This window comes from Falco peregrinus, chromosome 5, assembly GCF_023634155.1.
Source record: "Falco peregrinus isolate bFalPer1 chromosome 5, bFalPer1.pri, whole genome shotgun sequence".
Taxonomy (NCBI): domain Eukaryota; kingdom Metazoa; phylum Chordata; class Aves; order Falconiformes; family Falconidae; genus Falco; species Falco peregrinus.
The window spans coordinates 82,674,491-82,700,813 of NC_073725.1; the positions used below are offsets into that span (position 1 = coordinate 82,674,491).

The window sequence follows — 26,323 nt, forward strand, 5'->3', positions numbered from 1 at the left end:
TAGGGATTACTGATACCAGAAATAGTCCTCCTTCAGTCTGTTAACTGTACTGTGGCTGTTTTCATTGTTGCTTTTTCTGTAAGTCAGCCAGAGCCATTTAAGATCTGTGTGTGACGGTCAGTGTGTGTGACTTGCAGGTCTGAGAGCTCCTTGGGCATCAGGGTTGTCATTTACCTTGTTGCTGCTGTTGTTTTTGAGCACTGTGGAACCAATGTTCAACAAAGTACACAAGCAGTACTTTTACGTGCCTGTGTAAGCTTCTGTTCTTACCACTGGTAGGCTCTTCATTACCTCCAATTATCTGTCTTTTCATTAGGTTGGAGCTTGCATTAAATTAACTATCAGTTCTACTTATTCCTGCACTTGACTTCCTAGACCCTACTCAATTCACATTTTAATTTCTCTTCGAACAGTATGACCACTTAGATCTGATACAATGGATGTTAGTAACCCGTCCTCAACTTGTCGTTGCAATTGGATAATGCTGCAGCTGAATTACCTCTAATTCTCTGTTTTTAATAAAAGAAACAGATTCTGCCAAGGCAGCCAGATTGCCTCTTGCTTGTTTGCTTTCCTCACAAGTATGTTGGCACTGTCTCCCGTTTCCCTTTCTTTGAACTGATGTTAAGTCCAGATTTATTACAAACAAGATGCACATTTTATTTAACAGCCAAAGTGATTAACCATTAGAGCAGGCTGCTGTAGAAGGTGGTGGGAATCCTCCTAGAAAGTAAACATGGATCAGGGGGGTTAACAGTGGCTTCTCTGGGTGGAATCCAGTGTTGTTTGTTTTACAAAATGTCAGTCTAAGTGGTGTGATTGTCCCTCCTAAATCAGTGTTATGCTAATGTACTGTGAAACATGCTCTTGTTATTCAAGTCCAGTGAAACTTTTGATGTGAGATCTGGGGCTCCTAACTCTTTCAGAGATGTGTATCAATGGGCTTTACAAGCTGTGTGAGTTTCCTTAACACACAGTTTAATGATCACCATCTTCCACATGGTATGTAACAAAATGTTTAGGAAAAAAATACTTCAAGGAAATTATAAAGCTGTGAAAATTATATGTTTGAATGCAGCATTTATAGACTTTGGTGCCTTTCTTCAAACGTCATCGCAAATCCTTTCCCGAAATCCTAGCACTAGAATTATTTATATGTGCTGTGTATGCTCAGCTTCTATTTAAGCAGATGCAATACTGTGTTCCAAATCTGCATTTCCTGACTGGAACCAGCACCACTCCATAAAGATATGATAACACATCAAAAGAAATAATGAGATACCGTGGCAGGAGTGTATCTTTCTAAGGCTGTGTCGTGGTTTAACCCCAGGTGGCAACTAAGTGCCACACAGCTGCTTGCTCACTCACCCCTGGTGGGATGGGAGAGAGAATTAGAAAAAAGAGAAAACTTTTGGGTTGAGATAAGGACAGTTTAATAGGTAAAGCAAAAGCCACCCACACAAGCAAAGTAACACAAGAAATTAATTCACTATTTCCCATCAACATACCATCAATGTTGGATGGTATGGAATATCTCTTTGGTCAGTTGGGGTCAGCTGTCCTGGCTGTGTCCCCTCCCAGCTTCATGTGCACCCCCAACCTACTCACTGGTGGGGTGATATGAGTAGCAGAAAAGGCCTTGACTCTAAGGACTGCTCAGTAATAATGAAAATGTCCCTGTATGATCAGCACTGTTTTCAGCACAAATCCAAAACACAGCCCCATACTAGCTACTATGAAGAAAACCCAGCCAAAACTAGCACAGGCTGTATCAATTGCTGACTCTAAGGTTAAAAAAGATCAGTATTTCACTTCAAAGATTTGTTTTTATCAGTTCTTGCTTATTTGGTAAACAGTGAACATTCTATGGGTGGCTAAGGTGTTTGGAAATAGTTTAATATGGTATTTTGATTGTAATTTGTGTTTCTTGCAGCTGCCAGCAATTTAAGACTTTTGAGTAGAGCTGGATGTTATACATCACTTCTTTAGGGGCCAAGGTTGGCAGGGAGAGAATCTACATAGAAACAGTGAAGATGGCAGCTACTGGTGTAATTATTGGAGAGTAAGTGGAGATATACTTATGGAGATTTTTTGCAGCCTTCAGCTTTTCTCTCATTCATCATAATGATTAATCTCAAAAGCTATACATCTCTTTCTTCAACCACATATCTCCTTGATACTTTAGCAAAGAAATAGGATTTTTCTAAAGGCAATTTTCTTCCAAGAAACAACACAGACCATTTCCTTTTGGACTTCATTGCTGGCAGAAAATTTTCACTGTGGTAACCTCTATAGCAAATTCAAGAGTTTATAACAGAAAAATGAAAGCAATTAGTTTTATGATTAAATTCACATTGGCATTGAGGAGCAGGTAAATATTTTTAGTTTCCATGTTCATTCAGATGAAACGGTCCTGGACCTAGTAGAACAATGGAGAAGGCCTTAGTATAGAAAGTAATAAAAAGACAATTGGCTTTTCTGTGTTTTTAATAACTGTCCTGGGATACTGTTTTCTTTGGAGAAACAAACACATCTGTCCAATACACATATCATTTTAATCACTCTGTGTGTGTGTGTATTATATATGATTAATTTGGTTTCGCTTACTCTTGAGCTGATAACCAGCTTTGCATTTACAAGCATCCTGCAGCTGATACTGTTGCCAACATTAGTGTTGTAAGGTGTTGGTGGTATGGCATAGAGTTTTCTGCAGACATGAGCAAGATTCCCTGATGTCATTATGGAAGGTAAATAGGACTGGAGTGAATACTGTGGGTTAGATCATACCTTGAATAAGCAGACAAATGTCACCTGCAGCCTGAGTGGTAGCCGCTTGTGTTCCAAGGTACCTCTTTTAATAGCAATTATTGGCTCTTCTTTCTCTCCAGGAGCAGGATGATGAATGTCCTGTCACAGCCCCAAATGTGTCTGTGCCCCTTCATGTCTAGTGAAAGGGTATATATAATCCAGGGTCTGCCTTTCCCCTGCCTCTGTCAGCCTCTCCTTGGCTGATGACCTGTGGAAAGGATGTGAAGCAGGAATTTCAGGCTGTCTGCTCCTGTGCAGGTCTATTATCCATGTTAAAAATCTAGTCTTAAAATGTAGTACCTAAGAGATGAGAAACTAAGAAATTTGACCCTATAGCAGAGGTAATTGTTGGTAAGATGATGCTTCACCTTGGCAACATCATCATGTTAGAATTAATGATGACAGAGTATGTTGTGATGACTGAGTGAGGAGCACTTATTTAAACTTCATCTCTTGTTCCTACAGTGTTTTATTTGAATTGGTTGAATTAGTTTTTCTCAGATGTTAGATTTATGCTTGCATTCCCTTGTATGAAAACACGGTTTTATCCAACTAAGAGTTTGTTGTTTCCAGTTGCAGGGAGATGGTTAGCTGTTGGTTCACAGAACTAGAAGAGGGTATTATTCTTGTATACTAAAATGGAGAGATGTTAGTTTTTAGAACAACGATGAATTTAATTTGCATGTCTTCAGTAGTTAAAACAGCCCAGGTGTTTGTTGTTAGGTCATAGCCTGAAGAAAAGGCCACCATTTCTTGTTCAGTGTTTTGAATTTAAGGGTTTTTTTATGCCTCTAAACTTTACTGACCCAGTCTGAAGTACACTTTTAGAGTGCATGATGCTCTAGGGTCTAAAAGGGAGTGAAAGTTGGATGAAGGTCTGAATGACTGAAGAAGGCTTGTATCCTGAAACTTGGATGCTCTTTGCAAACTGTATTTGACTAATGAAAATGGACCAACTTCCTACAAACGTTGCCCTACCCCTATTGCAGTTTGTCTTTGGTGTAAAGGATATAACCATAGGCTGTTCTAGATCTACAACTGCCGTCTACAATGCTTTAGTAATATTTAGGCAAAATTTTCTTTGGTTTGAGCTTGTTTTCACTCCAAGCCAAACTGAGGAAAAAGGACAGGTATTTTCTGTTTTGACGACTTTTCTGATTACTCCTGTTATTTTGTATCTTTTTACCATTTATCTACGTAGTGGCATGCTTGACTGAGGAATGAAAAAGGTATCTCATCCTGTCACATATTTCTTTGTTGAAGATGACCCTTCACTTTAATCCTGGCTTTACCTGGAGCATACTGCTTCCTGAGAAATCATCTTATCCATCATTTGACATGTGATTTTGTAGGGTCATATGTGAAACAACCCCACAAAATGCATCATCTGACCTGTTTTGATGTGATGTGACATAATTTGTAACTGTTACTTTTTTGCTGCTGGTACAGTCATTTTAGGGGCGCTTTACCTGCATTGCCCGTGAAGCAGCAGTTTAGCCTGTTTGCTGACAATACACATTACTTTTGGGATTTTAAGCATATCTCTAGTTTCCACTCTACTTTAGGAAATCTGAAGGATTCTTAGGGATATATTTGCAGTATAATTTCTAGGGGTTTGTTGCACACCTATTTCTGTCAAGGGAAGTTAATGTTGTCAGCACGTTCATCTCACGAAAGATGAGCCAGTATTCTCTAGGCAGTGTTGTATGTTGAAGTTTGGTGTCAAACCTCTTAGAAATCATAAGGCAGATAAGCAAAAGAGGAAAAAAACCCCAAACCTTCATAATTTCTTTTGCAAATGGGGTTCTATTTACGTACCTTTTAAAAAATGCTTTTTGCATTAGGCAATCAGAACAATGTTTAACAAAGCAAAACATACTAAGATATCTGCTTATGCTGTAAGCTTTCCAATGCAAGTTAAAAACCCCTGAACACTCTCATTTATTAGACACTGATCCATGTTGAGCAGGTTTACAATAGCAATAGCAGTTTCTGACCTAATGGAGAATTGTTGAAATGGCCACTTATTCAGCATCACTTATTTTAAAAGACATTCTGTTCTTCCACAACTTAAAATAAAAATTATGAGTCAAGGACTCACACTGGTGCTTTTGCAATACCTAAAATAATAGGATCTTATGTGACACTGCAATAAAGACAAAAAAAGTAATGCACTTAACAGGAAAAATATGAAGATATACTCATTGCAAGCAATTCACCCTCAAGTTACCACCAATATCCACCTTTAAGGCCTTACAGCTGTATAAATATATTCACTACAATGATGTGAAATTGTATATGAAGTAATTTCACTATCATCTTTGAACAGTACCAAACCATACATAACTAAATTTCACCAAAATTTAGGCACAAACTCCTCCATCAGCTCAGGGTCCTTTGAAAGTGGGTCCAAGTGTTTTCAAATACATTTGGGCTTTCAATCAGTCTTAGCTGAGTTATGACTTAGTAGCAAAACTGCAAACCCAGATGAGCTTTGGGGAGACTTTGGTTTCACTGTGAACGTTTTATTCAAGCCTGAAACCTGATGAGATGAAGCGTAGTAGGGAGGGATTTTTTTTCCTTCTAAAGCTTATGAAAGTTATTTACTTGATCTCTTTGCAAAATCCCCAAAGGTTCTACACTGTAATGTTCCTTTATTATTGCTCATCTCTCACCTGTAACAGAACCACAGAGGCTGCAGATTGCCTGGAGACTCCCAGAGTCAGGGATGATGCCCCAGGCATTGTTACATGTCTTGTGTGTTAAAGTTAGATGGTAGAGGGGAAAAACAAAAAAGAAAAGCAAGTGTAGTGTTCTCTCAGGGCATCAATTTTTGCAAGATACTTCAGGGGAATTTGTAAGTGAGAAAGAAGCTGTGTCTTTATGTTTTAGCAGTTTAATTATGTCTATATTAATAAAGAATTTGAAGGAGACTAGGAATGATTGTTACAGTTCAAGGATCTACTCATTGATTGTAGTGCAGTGCAATGGATGGCTGTAAAACCTGACCAGATAATTCCAAGTAGAAATCAGAAACAGCTCACTGGAGCAAGGTTTTTTTATCTTGCTCTGGACCTGGGATGGAAAGAGGGGCTCTGGACTGTGCGGAGGTTGTCTGTGTACAGGTATGGAGAGGACATCTCTACTTCAACAGCATTATTTTGATAGATGCTGTAATGTGTATATGCAGAAATGTGCTTTTCACAAATACCATTCTTCTAGGAGTGAAGTCTGTGCAGCTAGGATTTGTTCTGGTTTCATCTCCATTTCTGCAGCCAGTCACCCAGTCAGGTGCAAGGTACTCAGTATCCCATAACTCAGATACCTGTTCCCCTCGATCTATGCAGGCAACTGCTGGAAAAGATGAAACCCCTTTTCCTTTTAATTGCAAAACTGTACAATGCTGGTTCTTGTTCTGTAGTGCATTGCTGGGTACACTTCTTTTCATAATGACTTCTGTATCAGGAAATAGCATACATATCACATAACGGGATGCTTCTTTTGAACTTGGCTTTGACTGAATAGCAGCGTCTTACAAAATTCAACATGAATGTCTGGAATTTGTATCAGAAGTGACCCTAGGCAACAGTCTTTGAAATACCCCTGCTTTGAAATTTATAATAATGTAGCCTCCTTTTGAGGTCAGTCCATCCCTCTTTGGCTTTGTTGATACCAAGAAGGTGAACAAAGGTGGTGCTGTATGCAGTGAATGAGTACAGGTTTAATGACCAGGAGAAAAGCAGATGACACTTATTATGCTGTGAGCTGGTTTTGAACAAAGTCCTTGGAAACCATATGCAAATAAAGGCACTATTTTATTGAATGGGCTTCTTTGTGTCAGCTGCAAAAGTGGACAAAGCTGATGTTTGTATCTTCAAGAGGGAATTCTTTGAAACAGTGATCCTGTTCCTAGGAGAAGGTACAGTAATCCTAGGTAGTAGCCTGGGAGGTCAAAATATTTTGCAGTATGAAAATTGGTAGGGCTTTATTGGTGTAATCACGATTTTAAAGTAAACTTTCTAGCCTTAGCAAATGATTGCTGTGGTGCTCTCAAGTTGTGCTGTGCAATTGTTTCCATTAATACTTTGATCTTTGGCTTTGTGTATGAAAAGCATTTTAAATGACCACCAACCCAAAGTGTTATTGAACAAAACAACTTGTTGTATTTTATGTCCTTGCCCATGCAGTAGCATTTGGTTTTCTGTGAAGTTTCTTTTAATGTAAATTTCCCAGCAGATTCTTTTTTACTAGAGAAGCCACATGAAAATAACCATAGTTTGTACTTGATAAATTATTGATCTGGCAGCAGTTGCTTGCTAAACAATTCTCTCTCATGCTAAAAGTGCTGTTCTGCAGTATAGTGGAGAGTTATTTTGATCTTTTTTTTTAGATGCAAAGATATTCATACCAAATTCAAAGTTAATATATGTGACAATATGTATCTGATAGCAATTTTAGTGCACCTCTACCCAGTGAATCATTTCTGTTTACCTTTTTTTGGTGGCTGTTGAAATTAAGAGGGAACATACCATGATTTCTGCATCCTTGGTTTCTGTCTGATCTTTGACTCTCTAAGCCTTACTGAAGAGTTTGTGCTTCTCACAGTTAGCTGCTGGGAACAACCAACTGACATTTATTTGTCTTTGGAAGATTTAATGGAAGACCTTTATTTTAAAGTGAGTTTTGGAGACCTCTGAAGCTGTAAAGCTAAAGCCAGCCCAACTGTTAATACCACTAGGCTGAACTTAGCCCCACAGATAACCAGTAGGACTTCATTATGAAACTATAGTCATGTGTTTTGCATAAGGTCACTTTAATTACTTCAGCAACATTAATCCTAAATTAACAAGGCTTATGTGTGGCAAATGTATTAAAAAGGGCATATGTTTTCACCCAGCAAAATTAGGATGTTTGAAAGTGATATGCTGTCAATAGAAAGGACAGAGAAAGAAAAGATCATAATATAAATTTTCTTCTGATGGGCATTTGAAAGTCATCCTTCCTACTACAAATATATAACATGGGACAGTATTTTCCTCTGAGCTGAAGTTTCTTTCTTGGCTCTTTGTGCTTTTTTTTGTGCCATCAGTCCCAACAACTTCTGTACCCTAGACCCAGTTACGCAGACAATCACAAGCTGGAAGGAAGAGAGCATATCCTGAAAGGGGAGCTTTCTCTCTACTCCCTTCCTGGGGTGGGTGCTGAGTGCTGGCAGGTAAGGACAGCACTGAGCAGTGGATTTCAGGAGCAAGGACACAGTCCCCTTTCTTCTGTTTTGAGGAGAAGTGTATGGAGATGCAAAGTTGGTCACCCTGCCAGTCTGGCCATAGAGAACTGAAAGATTTTTGACCTAGTTTAATAGGAGCTGAAGTCCAGGATTAGGTTATAATGATTGCATGGGTGATGGATTAGAGCTCAAAGCAGAGGTTCTAATGGAGGCTTAACATGTAACTCAGAGGAGAGTTTGACCTCTTTCACCTAGTAAAACATAGGCCTAGGAGAGTTGTGATTTGTTTCTAAATACAGCACAGGCATGAACACTAGAGGAGCAGACCTTGCTGGTGTAAGAGTGAAGGGTGAGAGTTGTCCAAGAGTGCATTTGGGTTTGTAATTAGAAGAGTTTTTCTCAGATCAGTGGAGCAGTAGACTTCTGCAACAGCCTTACAGGAGAAGTCGTCAGGGTGAAAATCTAAGCTCTTAAGTTCTATTAAAGCTGACAAGAGTTAAGAGCAGCTTTCCATTGTAAAGAAGAATTTACACGTATACTTTAATAAGTTATTGAAACATTTCTTAGCCAGAGTATTAGAAATGCAGAGCATCACTTGTAAACTGTCGTCACGGTTATTACTTACTACTTTTGTATCCAAGTGAGGTCACCACCTTATTGGCTAGATATGCTGACAATGCAAAGAGCACTCCTGCTTCAGGTTTCTTTAATTGGATGAGACAAACTAAAGGTAGCAAGGAAAACAGCAGCAAAGAGAAACAAAGAAGTGAAGTGACTTGCCCAAGGTCAGCCAGCATGTCTCATTTCTGTTTCTCTCTCCCAGTGCACACATTTTCTCTTCCTGGAGTAAAATGGGTGAATTCTGCAACGCATGTCTCATTCGTTATGAGTAGTCAGGTGAGAATTCTTATCTTGCAGTTTCAGGAGCTGCTGGTTTGCTGCTACTTCAGTGAAAGAAACATTTTCCTTAACACATAACAGAAGCTATAAAATGAAAGGTGAAGTGAAAAATGGTTAAGATACTGTAACTTGCAAAATTAAAATCCAGCACTGCACAACAATAGGAAGCAGAGAATTTGCTGAACAATGGGGAACTTCCCCTCTTGTTGTGTGTTTGAACTCGGATGCAAAAATGAAGTTTGTCCTGTATGCTAAATAATTAACACAGACCGTAAAAGTAAAGAGTAGTTAAGGTAATGTCTAATTTTAGCTGAGAAAAAACACAGCGTACCTTGTCCATGCTCCACCATAAAGAAATTGGCTCCACTTTTCTCTTCCCATTGTTAGCATCCTAATGTGACTAGGCATCCTCTTCTTTCTCAGTTCTGGACCTCCCACACATGAAGAGAACCCTGTAGTCTTTCAAAAGTTTTGTTTTTAATTAGCTGTAATTATATAAAGGCTCCTAATATATTTTTTTCCTCAAAATAGCACCTAAATACAGTCTGCACTCACAGATCTTGCGTACCTAGATATTAAGATACATAATAATTTTTGTTTCTCTGATGTAAATGCAAAAAAAAAGACATGATTTGGGTATGGAGGAGTAATGTGGACTTAATAGGCATTATTACATGTAAAGCACAGTTCAGTGGAAGGATAAAAATAACACATGATTTTTCTTGTAAAGAGATTCCTGTTTCTTTCTTCTAAGTCAATCAATGTTTTGTTTGGGTACCACCATCAACATACTTTCTATTTTTTGATTCTGTTCTTTTTTTAATGACAGTTACTTTGCCTGAAGTATTTCATAGATAGGTAAGTAGAAATAAAGCATCGTGTTCTCTGAGATGTGAAGAGGACTCTTCATCTTTAAAAGACACAGTCTGTGTCCTGTTTTAATTACTATTACCCTTATGGTCTAGAGATAATTTCCAACATAGATCAGGAAATCTTCATGACCTCTTTTCCAGTGCTTAGGGCAGCTGCACCTCCTCACAACCTGTTTTATACTCCTTTTAACAGGTTTTGAAACTAATTTCACTTGTAAAACCTTTTGAAAAGCTTTGAATCAAGAAGCAGGAGTATGCAAGGACCTGAACTGATAAAATTCAGTTTATTACAGGGTTGACAGGGATGCAACTCTGAACAATTATGGCTAAAAGAATGATCCTCTTGCTTTGAGAGAACAACCCTTTTAGGTTTTGAAAAGGGTGGGCTCCTTTCTTCTGCAACTCTGATGTTGGGGAATAACACTCAGTGTGGCTTGAGACGCCTCTGGGATCCACCCTGGTCCTTCAACTTTCCGATTTCTCACTGTGACATAAATTGTTGGAGTTTATATTTCTCTATATTGCCATAGGTGGGGTTTTTTTTTTGGAAAGATGGTTAACTCTTAAAGTAGGCCAATTTGAATTCCAGGTTTGGTCTAGTAACTTTCTCATTAATCTCTCTTATAACAGTAATTAACTTAATGATATGCAGTGATTTATTGGTGAAATTCTGCTAAAGAAGTGATCTATACAAGGTTTTATGAGCTGCAAGGTGAGATGAGTAGTGTATGTTGTATTATATGCTGAAAGGATGGTTTCAGCTGTTTCTTCTGTAAAGTGGGAAATATAAAGTCAATTTGCTTTGTTTATATACTTTTGATCATAATTCACTAATGTACATGGTGTTCTTTTCTCATAAACCGTTAGAAAAAAGTAAAGTATTCAAGAAGGACCAAATGCATTCTTTAGGTGGGAAGTTCTTTACAAGTTGAGCAAGGGGAGGAAAGGCATCTTTTTCAATGTTTATTCCCCTACACAAAGAATTTCTGACTGAGTTGCTGGAATGAGATGTAGCACCTGCTGGATAATGCAGAAGTTGAAAATACCTTTGTGTGGCTTTCTGTGCCCACAAACACGATTCTCTTCTGTGAAGGCACCATATCTTTGAGCTCTGCCGAGCTCCTGAGCTTGCCCAGGGTGAAATGAAATGTCACTGTTACTTTTCCAAATAATGTTACAGTAAATGATCTTCCACTTTGTGTTCAAGTACAGTAAACGGGGCAGATAGAATGATAGAACTTGACAGGATTTCCTGATTGTCAGTTCTGGTCTCACGATATCTGAGTTTCCTTCCCTTTGATGTACAAGGAATGAAATGATTATGAGTGCTGACATATAATTTATTGTCATTGGACACCTCACAGAGTCGAACAGGCAGTTTCTGAGTGATATTCCAGGTGTGTTCTTGACACCTCTGAATTGTTACACTCTGTTTATGATCAAAAGATAGATGTTTACCATATTTTTTTAAATAATAAAAAAATAAATTCTGGACAGCTAGGAAAGTAGCTAAAAGAATTAGCCAATTGGACTTGCTCATTTTAATACTAAAGACAAACTTTGTAGAATGGAGGTCAGAAGTTCCTTGTCTGTCTCTGTGTAAAGCAATGATTGTTTTATACATCTAGACTCCTCTCATGCCCTCTTAGTTGGCTTCTCAGTTCAGAAGTGATTTGAAAATCAGGGCTCTAATGTGGAACCTAATGAAATCAAATGTTTCACATTTGGCAATGGGATTTTCAAGTATTGCTTTGCTTGGATAATGCTATAATGTAAGCCACTCTTCTTGTTGGCTTGATACTTACTGTGATGTGTGTAAGAATTAATGAGCAAATAGAGAAAAGTACCTGACTCTCTCCTTTTATTGCATTTGCTCCCGGTTTCACTTGGAGGGAAAAGTAATGCATGTGAGCCAAATAGTGGTTAAATTTTTTGGTGGCTCTTAGCTTTGGAGAGTACTGTGATCCCTTGGCCTTTGCTTGCTGTTACATAGGACCTTAAACTAGAAAACCCATGAGCAAAGCCCCACTAAATTGACAAAGAGACTTTTTTTTATCAATAAGCTACTGTGTGCCTGGCTAAAGTTAACTATTATCCCTGTGTAGGGGATAGCCGCTCACCAACTGCTTATTGTGCATAAGTTCCTCTTGATTTAACAAAAAGAATCAATTAGAAAGGCAGCCAGAAGTATCATCGTGTGTCATATTAATTTAAACATTGTTTTTTGCAGTTAAAAACTTTATATTCATCAGTAATTTGTTAGATTTATCCCACTCCTCCCATCCTCCCAGTCTCTGATGCACGAAATTATTAAACTTAATTGGTTTGCTCTGGACACTACTCATTTCTCAAAATTTATTGCAATTATACAATACCCATAGCTCATTTATTTTTTGTTTCCTGGTGATTAAAACTTAAGACACTGAAAAATGTTATATGTGTTTTCCTTTTCATCACTAATCCTTTTATGTCCCCTACATTCAAGACACGTTCTGTAGTCATGAATCAATAAAACAGCAAAATTCACAGGCAGACTTAATTTATAGCTAACTATAGGAAAAACAGAATGCAGGTCAGAAATCTTGAAACATTTTTAGGAAGATATTTTGGGTTTGTCTCAGTGTTTTTTTCTTAACAATGAAAGCATTCCTGTATGTTTTACCTCAAATGGAGGTAAAAATTAGGTTGTTACAGAATCATAGAAGCTGAAGAAGGGAACTGACCTGTGGTTCTGGCCACACTGGGTTGTGTGGTGATATCCCAGTGAGTGGCTGTCTCTGCCTGCTGGTATATTAGAGGTCTGCATGTGGTTTAACTTGATGAAGGGAGACCCGAATGGGACATCTTGTCTAGTTCAGGGTGCAGAGAGGATTTAGTTTTTTGAAAAGTGTCACTTAGCCTCCATGTATCATGACTAGTCACACAGACTTGTTCTAAAATGTATTTAGGTACCTACATGGGACTGAGAAGAGACTAGGTAAATTCATGAGAGCAAATATGTCTGCTGAAGGCTCCTAAGCCCAGAGATTCTGCTGCTGAGGTGCTGCTTTTTCAAGGCTGGGCAGTATTCCATGGAAACACCATCACATGCTTACCCTGTTTTTATCCTCTTTCTGAGCTATTAGCTCTGGCTATTAGCGCCTTTTAAAAAACAATCGTAGTTATTTATTATAACTAGTTATTATTATAGTTAGTTATTAACGTTAGTTAATAACGTAGTTATTATTATAACAGAAGCATTATGTTAGCAACACTGAGTGATATGGTTACACCCAAACAAGGTAAAGGGAGAGAGGGAAGGAGGGGAGGTAAAAAATGATGGGAAATCTTCGGGTTTCATGAGCTGGAGCTGATGCTGGTCCTAATCATCCCCATCTTTTCTGTGGAGGGCTAGTTCTGCTTGTCTTTGCCCAGGAGGTGGAGGCTGTGCTTCTCCCTGGGTTCATTCAGCCCCCACCATGTTGCCTGTAGCTGCTAGGTCAGCATCCCAGTGATTGTATTGCTTTCTGGGACAAGAAGCATAAGGACTGTTTCCACGAAGTGGTAGCATGTTGGGGTGTGGTCCTTACCCTGCAGCATGTAAATTTCCCAACTCACTCACTTTAATCTCCAGCCTTGGCTCTGCTGGTTCTCCTGGAGGTGACTGAACCCAGCTGCCTACTCTGCTGTGAGTGTTTTCGTGACAGGTGGTGGCCCCAGTCTGGGTCTTCCCTGAGTACTGTCCCCACTGAGTACCCCCACACTGACTCAGGGAACTGGGCTGGGTAGGCTTTTGGTGTGATCCAGAGTGGCTGTTCTGACCTTCTTGTCAGGAGGCATTTGGAGGACCCTCAAGGATCCCATTCTACATAGGCAATGTGCATTCCATGCTGAGATGCTGCTTTGTTGTATTTGTAGGTGAGTGATGGAGGTGAAGAGGGAACAATTAATACCATTATAACAACTACTTGTATTTTTAGCATTAGCTAAAGCAGGATCTAAGTAGGAGGCACAAATATTTCTTCAGGCAGAAAAACTCCCTAGATAATGCAGCAGAACAATGCGTGTGACAGGGCAGTGATATCTTTTCAGGACAATGCAGAGTATGTTAATTCGATATATACTCAAATCATGTAGAGTCTTTTCCAGCTGAAATAGCAGCAAAGCTATTCAGAGCAAATATATGCAGTGGCTGAACTTCCTTTAGCACTTTGTGAATGGAGTTCAAGTACTGAGAGGTTGGCCTACTTCCAGAAAGCAGGGCTTTTGTTTCCAGTGCTGGCAGAACAATGTTTGGGAAATAAACTTGCATCTGAAATGTAAACATATCCTCTAGTTCACCAGACTTCTGAAATCAGCTAAAGTGAGTTAAAACAATTAAGTACCGTGAGGTGGAAGTGTGGTACTTGAAGATACTGTAGAGAAGTGATTTGAAGTGTTCATCTCTTTGGAGCTGAGAAGCTTCTTCGTAGACAGATGGGCCTGCGCAGTGTTGTTTTTCTGATTCTACTTGAGCCCACAAAATTCAGTCCGCAAAATTACCAATCGTTCTTTCTCTCAGTGTTAACAGAGGAAGATAAATTAGTATGCAGATATTTATCTCTGGACAGATTCATTATCCTCCTCTTCTTGTGTCCGTAGTGAAAGGTTGGTGAAAGCCAAGGCAAATAGCAGCCATCTACTTGTAAGTTGTTTCAGGGACTTTATTTACAAGGAATTGTTACAGGCCTTTTGGTCCAAATCTTGCTCACATGGCAGCCAGTGGAAAACACTCCTTTTGACCTGAGAGGGAAATGAATCAGGTTTCTCATGTTTTTATAAGTCCTATAAAATGTTGGCTTTCTTCTCAGATATTTCTTTGAGTGAGTGAGAAAAATAATAAAAAAGTGTTTAATTTCTGTCATGCCTTCCAGCTGAAGTCCTCTAAGTGCTTTTTTTTAGAACCTGTGTGGATTTCACTTCACAGCGTCCCTGTAATTCTGGTAACACTCATTTCAGCATTATAGATGGGAAGGTGAGAGAAGCTACTTGACATTCTCAGGCCAAATCTATATGAGCACCAATCTCCTCTTCTGGCACTGTTCCCACAATGCTATTTTTCTCCTTAGTTATAGTGGGCCTCCACCAGCAAGCTGAAATTTTTCCTCGGGTATGAGCACTTCAAACCACTGAATAAAGTTTCTCAAAATTGTAACTAGGCCTGAGCTGCCCAGACTTCAGCACTACATGACCTTTAATGGTGGTCAGGGAGTCTTGCAGAGAAAGGTGATGAGTTCACCTGGCCAGTTTACAGCAGGAAATAGAGCAGGTGGATTTTGGTGATTATTGCACATGCCACACTCTCCCCAGATTCTAGGTATCCGCCCACTGCACATACTTATATTCTGTCTTTCATTTGCCTGGAAACTCCCTGCTAATGTTAAACATCACTGCTGTTTAAAACATGAAACAATATCTGTTACTAGTTTAAAATGAAAATCAAGCCTCCCATATCTAACACCACCTTTATTTCAAACTTTTCTTAGCAAGTATGAGCAGTCATTCAACTCTTCCATGTTTTCATCATCCTCCTACTCTCTAGTGGGGACTTTTCTTTATTGAAACGTGTAACGAAAGAAAAGACTTGCACTCTTAAATCAGGTTTATTGGTGTCGTTGAGATGATAACCTGATGACAAACACCACAGTGGCTGAGCTGCATCACAGTCTCATGTCAATTGCTGGTAACACAAGTAACAATTGTGTTGGATAGGGTAGGATAAGAATTTCTGGCTGCGAGCTTGAGTTTTTAGGCAGTGAACCAGCTATGGATATGACTGCCAGTGGTTTCAAAAGCTGACCTGCCACAAAAAATTGCTATTTGTGTTGTCTTATCCAGATTTATTCCACAAACCAATGAGTTTAATGGGCTTAAACTCCCCACCTTTCTCTTTCATTTGCCTGACAGGTGTCTGTCAGCTCAGCTTTTGATTATCACTTTTTGCTGTCAGCAAAGGAGAAGTCCATCTATGTTTTTATTACAGAAGGCTGGAAAAACTTCAGTTGAAGTTGTCCATACCTGGGACTCCATTCCCTCTGAGATGGAGGTTCCAAACACTGCATTTTCTTCCATTGTCAAAATGCTGAACATGCTCTGCAAAGTGGCATCATCTTTTCCCTATGTATAGCTGAACAAAGCAACATGTGAAATTTCCAGTTTGAGAGTAGAGAAGCTGGGGTCACAGGGCAGAAAACAATAACCTTACAAGAGGACCAATTTTTAATCAAAAGGTGAATGACATATGAAATGCATTATTATGGGCACTGTAACATTTAGTTTGCTGGAAGCAACTAGAGTCCCATAACATAATTAATTACAGCTTATAAAGGACCTCTGGAATTTATACTGACCTTTTTTACCTTTTTTTTCTTTCTTTATAAAGCTGGTGGTTAACTTGTTCATCAGTCATTTCATTGTGATTTAGCCTGTGTACTCCATAATCATGGGATTCTTGTAAAGAAGCATTTTGGATGCATTTCATCAAGGCATCCTACTTGTGCTCAGGTTACGAGGAAATCAGTGAGCTTTATGCACCTGCTTAACTTTAAACAGCCAGGAGAGGTGGTGTTTCAGAGGGCATGGGAAACCATTTTCATGTTCTGGGAAAAATGCTGCCATCCTGAAAAGAATTGTGTCTTTACACAGGACAAAAAACACAAAACAACCTGGAGGTTTTGCTGTTGTTATTCTTAAACTGAAAATAGTAATGAAGCAATTGCTTCTGGTCAAATGAATACTTTGTTTCTACTCCAAGATTTTATTGTTAAGCCTTGAGTTCTTTTTTTTTTTTTCTATAATTAACAATTTTCTAAATAAAAAAATCATATTGCAAGAAAGAAACACAAGCATTCAAATATTCAAATATGCCAGGGTTACTACAGTCATGTACTGAGACTCCAGCAGCATGAACAGCTTTGAGCTGAAGTTTCTCCAGCTGGAAATTGGCACATCTGTATACAGGCGACCACTAAAGTTGCATGAAAAGGGTTAAGTAGAAGAGAAATAGAAGGGGATTTTTACTTGGCTTATGCTTCTGGAGTAAAAAACTGTGAAAAGTTTAAGTCCTCCAGCACAGGCCTGTAAAGTCCTACAATCAAATTGATTTCCATGCAGGTCGAACTGCCTTTTGCATTGGGGAAATGAGCACATGCATCATAGCACAGGAGGGAGTGGGAGGATAACGGACATATTTAATTTCACTCTGAACCTGATCGTGCTGTGACATGATGGGAGTGCTCTGTCCCTTGTTCTCCTGCTGAACAATGAGAACTCACACAGATTACAGGAGCAAAACATCTGGTAAAGTGGATGGTGTAATTATGTGTGCAAATATGTTATGGCTTAACCTGACAGCTAGCTAAACACTACACAGCCACTCACTACCCCCCCACGCCCCCAACACCAGCAGTGGGATGGGGGAGACAATTGGGGGGAAAAATGTCAAATTAATGGACTGAGATAAAGACGGTTTTAATAGGACAGAAACAGAAGGGAAAATGATAACGATAAAAGAATATACAAAACAGGTGATGCACAGTGCAATTCCTCACCACCCCACTGACTAATACCCAGCCAGTTCCCAAGCAGTGGCCCTCAGCCAGCTTTCCTCCTAGTTTATATAGTGAACATGACACCATGTGGTATGGAATGTCCCTTTGGTTAGTTGGGGTTGGCTGTCCCAGCTGTGTCCTCTTTCAGCTTCTTGTGCTGCCCCCCAGTCTTCTTGCTGGTGGGGTGGTGTGAGAAGCTGAAAAGTCCTTGACTTAGTGTAAAAACTATTTAGCAACAACTAAAACATCAGTGTGTTACCAACATTATTCTCATCCTAAATCCAAAACACAGCACTACAGCAGCTATTAGGAAGAAAATTAACTCTATCTCAGCCAAAACCAGGATAAAATGTAAGACAAAAGTTTGAAAAAGAAGAGAAGGAGATAACTGATTTAGTGCTGTATATCTACGGTTTGCACTGATGTTTTTCTGTAAAAGTAAATATAACAGTGCTGGCCTGTGGCTGCTCTGTTTTGTTGCTACTGATGAGGCAAAGGAGGAAGGCACAGAAGGGGGTTTATATTTATTTTTTTTTGTTGAAAAGAGCTTTCTCCTTCAGAAGAGACCCCAAAGCTAGATTATAAGAACATCCTGGAAATAATTCAGTGAATCAACTTGTGAGATAGTCTTCAGCTTATTCTCTCACAGGTCTGTTGCCATTACAGTTAAATTCAATCCCTTAGGAAGTTGTCTCCTTGCAGCAGTGCGTATTAACAACAGATTGCTCCGGGTTAGTAATGAAAATGCTTTCAGTAAAACTGTGTGTGGGGAAAAAACTGTTTCAACAGTGCTACGGAAAACCCCCATCAAGTCTCAGGGTCTCCTGTGGCTGATATACATAGATGTTATACATGCAATGTTATTGTAAGTTTGGTCTTTGGTGTATCCTTAAGGAAATGAGATTACAGTCACATTCTGAGTGTGTATGTGAGAGACTAACACCTTGCCTCATAACTTTTGAACCTAGGGGTTGATTTAAGCCACATTTGATGGAGAGGCAGATATGCCCAAGGTATTTAAGTTCATACATGCTTCATGAAAATAGATGCCGATGGAAGGGCAAAAACTTAGAAGTATCCTTTGTATGATCCTCAACCATGGGAAATGGTTTACTTGCAGGTTATTGAACATGCGTAAAAATCCCCAGAGGCAAGGGTGATCTGTACAGACTCCAGCCGTGTATATCTTTGCACTTGATTTGTTAGAAGAAAAGAAAAAGAGCAGCTGTGATTTAAATATCCTGTTCTATAGAGCTGGATGAAAACTAGAGAGAATATTATCCAAAAACATCAGAACAGTTCATTTGGCTTCTTTTCCTGAAAATTCAAAATAGTGATGGGAAATGGCAAACTTCAGGTAATTGTAGTTATTTAACCAATTAATGCAGCTTGATTGGCTGAGTTAAATAAAATCCTTTTCCTTTATGAGTCCATTTTTTGACTCTTCAGATTCATTTCTTGAAGATGATCTCGTGCCCTGATACGAGTTAGACAGACATACCAGTTATCCAGGACTGACCCCTCCTGACCCTTTGCCCTGACTTGATTTCTGTGGGTATTTTATTTCTGTATCAGGTAATAAGATAGCAATCTGATTAAGAGGTGATGAGAAACTGAAATACATTGATGCACAATAAGTTCAATAAAAAGCTAATTGAGAAATCAAAACACAGACACCAACTCTTCTCAATGTTGACATAGATCTTCTAAAATATAGAAAATCTTTTAAATCCCTCCAAATCTTGTTCGCTGTCAGAGATCAGGTTAGTAACTTTAGAAGTAAGGTTGTACCCATGTAATTTTTTTTCCCTGTTGTACTTTGAGATTATTAAAGGACCTGTTGGTTAGTGAAATGCAGTTGATACATTTTTCTTTTATTTTTATAGCTAGGTGAATTCTTTTTAAATATGGTGTGTGTTTCTGAAGGAATTATCTTTAAAAATGGCAATACTTATTTAGTCTAAATAGCTTTTAGGAAGATACAGGCTGTGCCATTCATTTTTGTGCCTTCATAAAAATGTTGCTGAAGTGACAAGTAGGGTCACTCTTTCATGTGTACTGGCTTCCTTAAGCCTACTGGCGTCAGAAAGGTGCTGGTTAATAGCTCTGTCTTTTAAGCTTTAAGTAATTCAATTCCTTGGGCTACTACATAGCTTCTTAAAACTTGGCAACACTTGAACCTTTTAGGAAAGCTGATATGAAAAGGACTCTATCTAAATAGCTGAATTTTAACATAACTCCTTATGGCTTGATTGCCAGTTCTGGGTAAAAAAAAAAAAAAAAATCAAACTGAAATATTTTCTCTGTTGCCAACTGCTTGAATTTTTTTGGTTGTATGATACTGTTGCCAAGAAATAAAGCACAAAATCTGACCCTGAACCTTTGGGAAATGCTTAGAAAAACAAATCAGTTGCGTTCCCTGCTCACACTCACAAATGAATTGCTGCCAAATCCTTGAGAAAGAAAAGGTCCCACTGAACAGTCATGGTGTGGGGAGGCCAATGCTTGTTGACACTAGATGAGGATATTTTTGAATAAATATCACAGTGCCTGTGAAACTGAGGGCAACGCCCCAAGTCAATGAGAACCTGCTTAGCTTTTTCTTTGGCAATGAAATACACAGTGAATCTTCGAAGTAGCAAGATGATCCTAGTTAGCTTTGCAGGAGTAGTACATTTTCCTGTGCTTAATTATTAAAAGAAAGCTGTATAATGGGTCTTTGGAATTTTGTGACCCACTAATCAATTCATCCACTTTTGCATAATGCATGTGGCATCAATGTTATTCCATTTCAAGATCACTTAGGAAAAACTTGCCAATCTGCTCATTGCTCCTCTGCAGTGCAAACACAAACACACAGCTTGCAATGCCATTTGCCTTCTGTGTTTATTTAGAGCCAGCTGTAAATGTTCCCAACAATTAGCATTTAAAGAAGAAAAAAGAAGTCCATAATTCCTACCTTTGAGTGAGATCCTTCAAGATGCTAGGCCTTTGGATCTGTGAAAGGTTCCCTTCACAGTGCTGAGGAACATTAGAACCCTCCCTGTGAGATCCTAAGGATGAATACTCAGTGAGCCTTGCTCTGCAGGATGGCATGCTGTCCAGCTGGGGTTCTTCACCTGAAACCTTTTCTTCATCATATGTCTGAAGAAAAAACCTTTCAAACAACTGAGCAAGACTTACTCTTGCCTTTTAAATCCCAACTGCTGCACAATGTAAAATTAAGGAAAGGACTACCCATACTTACTGCCTGTAATAGCCTAGCAGAGCTCAAATCCTCTTCTTCCACCCCTAGGGTAGCTTCTTCAAATGAGGCTTTTTCTGCTGAGGTGAAAAAGGGTGTTCTTCACCTCTGGATGAAGAAGAACAGTAAGAGAAAGAAGCATGAAGGAAAATGTGTCTCTGTAGCTTCATGGTTAGAATGTATTTGTGGTAGGGTGTGGGTGGGTGGGTAGGCAGAGGCAAAGGAAATCCTATGGCCTAGTCTCCAAACTGTTTGTTTGATGATTATCTAGTGTGATCTGTGTGATGGTTGCCACGGTGCTCTGTTCTGCTTACATGGAGGCTGACCTTCATCTGGGCAGATCTGAAGTAAGAAACAACAGCTGTAGTGTTTGAGGAGCAGCTTGGCTGAGTTTTACACTACAGCTTTGGATGAGGGTACTTATAGTCCAGCTAAATTCATATACCCACCTAATCTTTTATTAGCTATGATTGAGTAACTGCTAACCAGTGCCTTGGGCTGCTGCCTGATGAACTCCTTGCCTCAAAGACTCTTGTGAGCCTTTTTCAGTTGTGGCAATTTTGTGTGACCTTTTTGGAGGAGAATATCCCTTTTGATTTGATATATACTTAAAAGCCACCAACATGGAATGTACCTTGCATTTTATTTATATTTCCATAAGCATTTGTTCTTTCTTCTATGAATTGGGCCTTTTCTTGCAAGGTTTTGTTTGAAGCTGTGCAGAAAAAACACACTAGACCAAAGTAGTTTCCTAGAACTCAATCCTGCGTGGTGATAATCTTTCTGGCCTGTCTGCCCTAAACATACATACGAATTTTTTAACTATTTAGGATTAAGAAAGTGCTGAACAGGTTTTGCTAGTCTGAGGTCAGTGTGTAGCACTTTGCAGGATTGCACCTGTAATTAAGAAAAAAATATAACCAACAAGCCATGCAGTAAGCTTGTTAAATATAATGTAATCTCATTCCACCTCTGTTTATGTAGAAATGCTTTTGAAATACCATTAAGACTCTGCTGAACCCCCATCATTTTAGGAATTACAATGGGATTTTCCATTATACATTCAGGATATTTTTATGGACAGTGTGGTTATGCAAGCTAAAAAAAGGCCTATCAAATGTAATACTTGAGAATATAAGCTGCTTGCCACAGGGAACAGGAAAGAATTTTTCCTCTTTGCATGTCTATCTATTTTACAGGTGTTTAATGAGGATTGTTTGGGTATGTTTTTCCCTTTATCTGGAGCACTGTCAGTTTGTTGATGCCAGAGGTAGGACAGCAGAATTGACAGTCTCATGGTCTACTCCAGAGTCCTATCTATTGTTCTCTTTTCTTTTAAATACTCTTTGCTGTTTTGATCTCATACTGAAGACTTTAAAATAAACTAGCTCTTGCAACAGAATATGTGCCTCCCTAGAATATGCCCTACTGATTTATTTTATTTTATTTTACTTTTCTAAAATAGACCCCACAATAGTACATAATAGTGCCAGGAGGCTGAGGTAGAAAATTAGCTACTGGGTGCTTACAGGTTGTAATTGTTTTCAGAACTGTTTATGAGGTGTCTGTGTGGTTCCTGCAGGCCCCTGGGAGCAGCAGAGTATCTTTGTAAAATATGCAGGAAACCTTGTGAAAGGAGAATCATCTTTGACAGAGTATTGTCACCCTCTTGCCAATGAACTGTTTCAAACTCAGTACTAGAGAGCCATAAATGTGGGGAATTAAAGAAAACTTACTAACTAGCAGTTTTTTTGTGCCATGTTTTTAAAGATGTTTTCCTTCTGCTTTCAAGGGAATAGCGTTTGGAGACTTCCTTCCAGAATATTATACCTTTTGTTTCCTTCATCTGTGTTTTGATAGTAAAGATACATTTTCCTATATGTTTAAGCCCTGTTGCCTGATTGAATGAGCTATATACACTACAACAGGGTTAGCAAAAGCGAAGGGAAAGGAAGGAGAGAAACTTCAGGAATGGAAAAAAAACTGTGTGGGATACGAGGTTTGGTAATGTTTCCTTTAGTTGTTTACTGGTGATTTGAGATGCTTGTGTTGCAATCATTGCTGTATACCTATAGGAAAATGTGAAGTGTGTGTAAATGCTTGCACATATGTATATCATTAGGGATTGACAGGTTTTTAGCTTCACAGAGGGAAGGAGAAAGTGCTGTTTGTTGTTACAAAAACTGCTTTACCCCAGCTTTTCCTTCATCAGTTTTGCTGAGTTTATTTTCTTTTTGTGTTTCAGTTGGCTTCGTCATCTTCTTGCTGGGCTCTGGTCTGTGGGAACAGACTGTTTCCTTTTCACTTAGGGTCAGTGCTGACTCCTTCCTTGTGAAAGAGTTTTTAATACTTTTAGAAAGAGATGTGACAACATGGTCTTGCTCACAAATACAGTATTTTAGACTTGTGCAAAGGGCTTTACACCTAAAATGGTGCATGCAGCTGTCTTCCAGTTGATGCTACGGTAATAGTTTGGAGGAGTGACACTTCTTCACATAACTCCCAGTTTACATATGTGTTTGAGCCAACCATTGAGTTTCTGTGGGCAAATCTGTCATCAGCACAAAGCATTGAAACCATGTTTGTAGCTGTGCAAACATGAAGAACTTCTTTTGTCTTACTGTCTACTGGTTTGTTTTCCGTGCTTGGTTACATTTCTATGTCTGTCAACTGAACCTTGCCAAATCCTGTTATATTCTGCAGTATTTCGTAAGGAAATGGATCTCCTCAAAATCCTATAGAATTTTTTCTTCCCCGCGCCCCCCCCCCCCCCCCCCCCGGAAAGGATGAATAAAAGGTAAGAAACATAACTAGAAACTGCCCTCCCAAGAATCCTGAATATACCTGTGTAATTTTACCAGTTTTTGCATCTTCAGGTACAGTCAGATAGCATTCAGGAAAGTGAAATTATCTTTAGAATTTGTGTGGGTTTATTTAAAAAATATATTGTCAGGAATGACTGTGGTATCAGCAGCCAGGGTAATTTCCCATTCATGGGCAAATGAGCATTTGCATAATCCTGGAATCCTGGATAATGCTGTGTGGCAGTTGAATATGTGTTTCTGAAGTACACGTCAGCATATGTGTGGCCTTGATAGCAGTTTTGTGGCAAATAAAAGAGACTTGCCTTCAAAAGGTGCTTGCAGTTACTTGCAATGACTGTGGGGAGTGGATAGCTCTCCTCCTCTTCTTATGTCCAGTGTGAGTTGCTTAGAGTAAGCATGGCGTCATTCCAGTCTTGTGCTCATCACCTGACTTTGTGAACACTGTAGTTCCAGAGCTCTGCATCTAATTGTACCTCCAGAATGAGGAGGAAACTACTTTGAAAAATGTTGCTTTGGAAGATGTGCACAGGATCTTGGACATTAAGCCTTTATTGTTTTGATGCCTTACTTCAATCAAAATGAACTAGACCAAGGCTTTACGTTTTCTTATTTTGCTTTCTTCCTCCTTCTTGCTTTCTGCAAGTGTTATGCTTATGTTCTGGTTCCTGAAATGTCTCAGGTACTGGGCCTTCGATCTCTTCCTCTGAAAGGATAAAAAGCAATGTAAGGGATCACACTACTTAGAGGTTTTCTTGCACATAGTGAAATATTTTCTCATCTTCTCCTTTTGCCTTCTTTATTGGTTGCAACTAGGTTGGAGGCACCTAGCAGACTTCCCTGTTGAAGACTTGAACAAACAGAAACAAACAAGACAGTCCTTCTAAAGACACTCTACTCTTTGCCTCCCAAGTATCCCCTTTTGGCTTTGTACTGGTTGTTTTTATATGACAATAATTAATGCGCTACCATAACATTACCTTTTGAGTGCTTGGTTACAGGTATTTGCTCCTAAGAGTAGGCTAGTAAAGTACAACTTTAGCAGGAGTTTATTTAGGAAATTGAATCATCAGGTAAGTCCTCATAGTATCAGCCTCTGTCACTATTTGCAGTGGAAAGTGATAGTGGTAATAATAGTAGTATTTTTTCAGCTTTGAAATTTCAGTATTTTTTCAGTACTTCTGTAGGAAAAGATCATGCAACTTTTCTACTTTAAGACATCCCAGTATACCTTGGTTTTTAAAAATGAGGTAATAATGACCTTAATTATTAATATTTTAAGATGGAACTTTTTCTAGCCTGTTACTTTCCATAACCTCCAGGAAGTGATGTAGGGACTGAGAGGAGGATGTGGAAGCCATTAATTACAGTAGTATCTTAATTAGATGCCTTATCTTTTACTTCTTCAGTTTGTTTCTGTTAACTGTTTTTGTTGTGTGTAAAGGAAGGAGAAGATGGCCACAGTCCATGCCTCCTGCCAGAGACAAAGGGCTGTAAATATCTGCTTCTAGGAGTATAGGATTATTAAACATCATACGGCCCAGCAGAGAGGGAGTCAGAAAAGCTGTTTGTCCTATTGCTTCTCTGCAACTGCTTTTGTGAGCCCTAGTGTTGCTACTGGCAAAATAAAGAAAATTATATAAGTAAGTGAATATTAGTTTTTTTTAAAAAGTGCCTTATACTGCTTCCTCTGCAATGCACAACACAAATATACTGTAGATTTAATGATTTGTTCAGTGAATGTAAAAGCTGGTTGCATAAAGAAGATTTATTTTTAAGTGATTATTACCATCTGTCACAAGGCCTCACTGTGCTGCAATAAAAGTGTGTTTCAGATTCTCAGCAGTTCAGTCACATAAAAACCCAAAAGGACTAGTTTCTTGTGATGGCATTCCCCAGCTCTACCATTAGAATTGCCTCTCCAGATGGCGGTTATGGGAGGTTGGAAAAGCACAAAACATGGATGAAACTCAGCTAAAAGCTTTTAGGAAGCAAAACTATTTTTAGACTGCAAAACTATTCAGGGTGAAAGGGTTGACCTGGATTTCAGAAGGTGGGTATATTCCATGTCTAACTTCTACAGTCCCCCAATCATCTTTCATCCTGCAAAAATACAGGGACGTGTATTTGACTGTGGCTATTGCTGCTTTGCTCTTCAGTCTGCATTGTTTCCTAAAGACTATTCAAGAGAAAAAAAAAAAAAAGATAAAATTGAAGGATTAAACAGGTGGAAGGGTTTTCCTTCTTCCATCCGCTTCTTTAGTCTTTGAGGGGAATCCCATCATATTGAAAAGTGGATGCCTGCCAAATATGGACAATTATAAAGACAAGCAAAACATCTTGGAATTTGTTGATGATGTGATATTGGTCATCCCAAGGCTACACACTCATCAGAACTGTAATCAGGAAGTAAATATATTATGTTGTAACTAAATTTGCAGTATTTTGTCGGAGAAGGTAATGGAGCCCCTTTCTAGCTAAGGGGTCATAGCACTTACCCAGGCCTTAGATTTTGACCTATTTCGTCTGTCAGGCTTGATTATATGTCGCTCCTCTACCAGGAGCACAGGGTATCTACTAATCTGGAGAATCACTTTGTGCTCTGCCTGGGAGAATGCTTCCGTATTCTGTACAGCACTGGATCATCTCTGGCAGGACGAACAGGCAGTTACCTCCCAGGGTACCTTAAATATAAAGCTCACTGCTTAGCATGTAGAAGATCTCAGATTCATTGAGTTTGCTCTGATTCAGTGTAGCTCAGACATGTCCAGGCACTGGGAGAGTACCCACTACCAAACCTATTTCCTTGCTGATGTAATTCATTTCTGTGTATATGCAAGAAAAGAGCATAGAAAGTAAATTTTACAGAAAGACTGTAAAAA

The 26,323-nt window shown here is 39.0% G+C and overlaps 1 long non-coding RNA gene across 3 annotated transcripts; it reads right to left on the reverse strand.

Annotated features, from left to right (window-relative positions):
* Positions 1 to 258: 258 nt before the first annotated feature.
* LOC129784616 (uncharacterized) lies at positions 259 to 20,774 on the reverse strand. 3 transcript variants are annotated; one of them, XR_008747559.1, is made up of 4 exons: positions 20,623 to 20,774; positions 20,335 to 20,519; positions 9,267 to 9,394; positions 259 to 3,016 (listed from the first exon to the last, which is right to left on the reverse strand). It is a non-coding gene; the product is annotated as an uncharacterized LOC129784616 (long non-coding RNA). The 3 variants fall into 3 exon arrangements; XR_008747558.1 differs by having other exon boundaries at positions 259 to 2,419; positions 2,788 to 9,394; XR_008747557.1 differs by having other exon boundaries at positions 259 to 9,394.
* Between the last annotated feature and the right edge of the window lie 5,549 nt (positions 20,775 to 26,323).